The sequence below is a fragment of the Acanthisitta chloris genome, unplaced genomic scaffold (assembly GCF_000695815.1).
Source record: "Acanthisitta chloris isolate BGI_N310 unplaced genomic scaffold, ASM69581v1 scaffold3200, whole genome shotgun sequence".
In the NCBI taxonomy this organism is placed as follows: Eukaryota; Metazoa; Chordata; class Aves; order Passeriformes; family Acanthisittidae; genus Acanthisitta; species Acanthisitta chloris.
The window spans coordinates 49,143-54,723 of NW_008652039.1; positions in this window are offsets into that span (position 1 = coordinate 49,143).

Below are 5,581 nucleotides of genomic sequence, written 5' to 3' on the forward strand. Positions count from 1 at the left end.
ACGAATCCAGAGATTCTATACTGAAAATTAGGTTGCTGCACTCAGTTTTAGAAGTACTCTAAGTCCATGTCAGATCCATTAAATCTTGTACTTCATTCTCAGATGTTAGCTAGTCATCAGTTCCTTTTGTCAAAACAATTCTATTTAAGTTTAATACAGGTACAGCCAAAGCTGAAAGGAGGAAGACATGGCTCACTCAGCTTCAGCAAAGTTTGCTTTGGATGACAAGTCCTCTTGTTACACATAACCACAAATTTTTATCATCAGAATTTTGTCAGTGAACTTGTGAAATGCACAGGAAGTTCTGCATTCCCCATAGATGTCAAGCTTGCCTGCTTGACAAAGTAACCTGGAAAACAACAGAATTGCCTCACCTCCTTCATGAAAAAAACTCTCAGCACTGTTTGCTGATAATACACAATTCACTAGACCTAAGAGAGCTTGAGGATTTTGTGCAGATGAAGTGTTTTTATGACATGTTTTGAAAGCAAGTAAAAGGGATCTGTGTTCTGATGTTTTGTTGGCTACTATTCTCCACCAAAACAGAACTCACTTCTTGTATTTGCCACAGGGCCAAAAGGTGGATTTTCAATTGGCAAGTCAGTACTCTTAAACTATGGGCTTAGTGCATTATAGTTTTTATATAATCAGAGCACCTATGCTTCAGGGGACAAGGAGAAATTCCTCTCTGGCTGAGGCCTAACCTTTGCTCTGCCCATACTCACATGTATTAGGCTTCAGCCTTCATACAGCTGTCTACATTTTTACCTTAACGTTATTTATGTTTACATCTTTGCCATAAATTTAGAATTACACATAAAATGGAGAAGACCACTTAAATCAGAGAGAAAGTTCTTTGCTCATCAATACATCTCTCAGCATCTCCCCAACTGTCATTGTAATACTCTAATTTATTATGATCCCATGGAAGGGAAGTGGAAGCTTCATTCAAGATGCTTTATATAGTTGTCTCAAATTATCACACGCTGTTGCTCAAATAATGACTATAATGTGTGATCAGCAAATTTAAAAAGCTGCATTATAAATGCAAACACAGTTAAAATAAAACTAATATGCCAAAGCTAAGTTTAACCATGTTACCTAGGCATGTTTTTAACAAAATATTCTTCTGGAACAACAATGAACATGGATAGTCCTTCACTTCTACTATTTGTTTGGCAAAATCCTTCATTCTTTTACCTTAGTCACGAATGCTTTTGATAAGAGACACTTGGTTGAGAAGCTGAAAATCAAACTGTAAGTACAGCTGTAAGAAGTAACAGACAGCATCTTAATCTTTCAACAAAAGAGGATTCTAGCTTTACAGTGTAATAGCAGACCTGCCTCTGAGATCACATCTTAGCCTTTGAGCTGGTCACTGTATTGTACTGTTTCAGGACTACTCATTCCTTCCTGAAGTCAAATTAGAACTATAGAATCATCTAAAATAGACAAAAACCACCTCATTGAGTCCAATCATTTACCCAGCACCACCAAATCCACCAAAACATATCCCTAAGTGCCACATGTACATGATTTTAAATATCTCTAAGGATGGTGACTCCACCACTTCCCAATGTCTGACTAACCTTTTGGGAAAGAAATTTTAGCTAATATCCAATCTAAACTTTCCCTGGTGCAACTTGAGGCCATTTCCTCTCATTCTGTCACCTGGTAGAAGAGACTGCCCCCCACCTCACTACATCCTTCTTTCAGATAGTTGTGGAGAGCAATAAGGTCTCCCCTAAGCCTCCTTTTCTCCAGGCTACCCAACTCCAGCCCCATCAGCCACTCCTTGTAAGACTTGTGCTCCAGACCCTTCATCAGCTCTGCTGCACTTCTCTGGACACAATCCAGAATCACAAGATCCAGAACTGAATGCAGGATTTGAGTTTCAGCTTCAGCAGTACAAGGGGACAATCACTGCCCTAGTCCTGCTGGGCATATTATTTCTTATACAGGCCAGGATGCCACTGGCCTTCTTGGCCACCTGAGCACACTGCTACAATTGTCAACAGATCAAACAGAACTATGGTCTGTAAGGTAAAATCAGCAGAGACCTTGGTCCTTTGCCTTTCAGTAACCATTTAAGTGACTGGGACAGACTTTACTTTTCCTCTATCACTATAAGGTTGCACTCTACTTGGTAGTTAGCTTGCAAAGACCCATTTTAGCACACACATATACAGAAGTGAAAAAGAAACCAGAGGAATCACAGATCAGATTTCTAATGTTGCCAAAGTTGCATTTTCTACTTGATGTGAAAGAAAAAGAACAAAAGAGTCATCCACCTTATATGATAAATAATTTTCCTGCTAGTCAAATTGCTGCCTTCTAATTTCACTTCCAAAGCTGTTGCCAGAATGTATGCTGCTGCACAAAAGCAAGTACGTTATGCAACGATTGCCACTGATAGTCAAGATGCTTCTTGCCATTTTAAGAATGTCAGTTCTCTGGTGTTTGCAAGCATTTTTACAAATGTGGTTAAACCACCAACATTTTTGTCATTGAGACAATCAGCTCTAAGTACAGGGGAAAAACAAAATCTCCATGATGTGCCAGGAGTGAATTTCAGAAGCACTGAACGCTCAAAAGATCTGTTGAATTCTAGGACAGACAAAGTGATGCCTTTGTCTCTGCTTCTCCCTTCATGCAAGTTCAGTCTTCCTAAGCACCTTTCATGACTACCCCAGGTTTACCAGTGACAGAAAACAGTCTCTGATGTACAAGTGTCCAACATCATCCTGAGATTAGGTGGCTATGAAATAAATTCAAAGTCCATTACTATTGCCAACTGTTGGTTAACTTCATTAGCAGAAGTTGAGGCACACATCACAGCAACATATACCTGAAAGAAACTTTGGAAGTGCTATTAAAGCACTTGTTTAACATTCATGGAAATCTTCACATTGCACAATGCATTACAGCTGGCTACTCTTCTTCCTGTAATATTTAGGATCCCTAACAATCTCTGTTCACAGCAAGTTTGTCTAGTGAGCTATCCAGTTACTCTTAGATTTAATTACAAGCTGTATCTAGAGTTTCTTACACAAAAGCAATAAATATCCCAACTCTGACAAGAAGGTAAAATGTGCTGTTTCAGAAGATGCAACAATACCCAGGCATGTATGGCCACTGTACAGAAAAGCAACATAACTTTTATTTATTCTTTGCTATAATCTGAGAGTAAAAGTGCTCTAACTCTTTCTAGACATCACAGGGACTTAATACTTTCTTCAGAAATAAAAAAAACCAGGTCAATTCATAACTCTGGAGCCAAAATCAGCACTTTCATAACAACTTTGCTTGAACTTTGCAGTTATTCCTGACATCTTTAGTTCACTTTTCACTTGATATATAATACATACTTTTCTTTCAGGCTCTCATGCTGTGTTAGCTCTTTGAGTCTTGTATATATTGTATACTGCCAATTATGAAGTCATGCTAAGATTGTGAAATACATCAAAGCAAAGACATTCAAAGTTTCTTCAGGCATTCTCATCTCATTTCCTCCTTCTCTGCCTTAGCTGCAGTTCATGTTGCATTACAATCAGGCATGAGCCTCAGATTCTGGTAATCCATCAAAAGAATAAGATGCAGCCTTTAAAGACACTTTTCAGAACTACTGGTAGTGGGTGAGCCTCAAAGGCATTGCTGAAAACGCCCAGTATAGTCACTAAACCTCAAGTCTTTGTGACAGTCTCTTTGGAATCAGCTGGCATCTTGCTTTTTCTTCTCCCAAGTAATATGAAATATTTCATGCTCTAGAAATGAAAATGTAGTTTTAGTGGTCATTCTGTTTGGTTGGGGGACTTTTAACCTCAGGTGAAACTCCAAGTGGCTACATCTGCCTTGATTAACATTAGTTGCAACATACACTTCTTGGGAAACTTGGATATGAGTAGATATGTCAATATAGTTTAGAGCAATTTTCAGAATTGGCAACATCTCAGCATTTAGGTTATTACTTCAACCTTTTCACTTACAGGTAATATGCTGCTGAAGCAGATCTTCTGGCCATACCACTGAACAGCCCAAGCAAGATCTGTGGTTGAAGCTGTACTGGTAAGACCATTTTGTACTGCTTCTGGCATTGTTTAAAGGCTCATTTTATATTTAAAATTCAGTAACTTAAAGAATGCAACAGTGGCCAGACTTTCACTGACCAATTGTTCATCTAATTTAAGAATGACCAGCCTTTTTCTCTTGCAATTATATGAAATTTTCCAGGAACTCAGCTTTTAGAAACTGGATGCCAGTTACTGGGGGTGAGGTTTGGCTGTTTCAATAATTTCACAAATAAAATACAAAAGGAAGAATGGTGTATGGGCTTGGGGATTTTTCCCCCCTAAATTATTATTAAACAAATTTAATTTGTGGTCTTTATAAAGAGATGGATTTGATGGAATCATTACCCACACTCCCATTTGGACAGGCTAACACTTCTGCTAATCCTTTTTTGTCTGCCTGGACTTCCCAAGAAATCATCAAGGCAAAATGCAAGTACAGTAACATTTCATTTTTCTCACTATTATCTTGTCTTCTCTTTCTGTTGCCCAAGGAACCAGATGGTCAGAAGTGTTTCCAGGCTCTGTACTCAGTTTCAAGGTACCCTCATGCATTATGGCCAACACTAAACTCACTTCAAGGGTCACTGTTGGTCTCTATAACCCACTTAATTGGAAGACTCATGTCACTATCGTTCTGGGTCATCAAACCAGACAATATTATCTTTAAAAATATCAATCTGCCACGTATTAAAACCCAAAGTGCTCTGGAGCCAGTCTAGCCAGCAATCAAATCTCAGTCCCCCATCCTATGCCTGTTCTTCTGGCAGTATCAGCTCTATAATGCTCAGTCCCACATCGTGTGCAGGAAGCTGTCACAGTCCTATTCTACTATCCAGCTATATACACCTCTGCTCTTTAGTGAATCCAGAGTTTACAACAATCCTCACTCTCCCCCATGTCCAACAACTGACTGCACTGGTTCTCTCCAGTAAGAGGGGATTGACCTTTTCTTTTTTTTCCAAGAAAAACATTGCATTTCACCCATTTTTAGGGAATTTCTCAACACGTCTTAAAGCAATTTTTCATATAATTCATTGATTGTTTTCCCAATTTCTTATTAAAAGCCAACATTCTGTTTTAATCATGCAATACAAACAAAAGCATGATATTTCAGGAGAAGAGGAACATGAGGGGTGGTGATGGTTTGGGGTTTTTAATTTTTTTCCTCTCCCCCCACACCAACCTCTTTTTTAATAACTAGAGAATATCTTATGAATTCCCCTGTGTATATGTAGAAATTTAAAAAAAATAAATCTAAGATCTAATAGAATTTGTTACTCTAAAAGACAGACTAGCATAAGGAAAATGTTATTGTACAGTCTGTTGGAATGCAGAATAGTGTTTGCAGCGCCAGAATGAATGTTTAAACTCCAGCTTTTCTGAATACTAATGCCATGTTAACCTTTCCCATTATTTTCTTCCTCTCTAAACACCAGCCTATCTATTTGGATCACTACACAATAACTGAAGGCCAACATAAAACAATGTCAAATGGAGAACAAAGACAATCC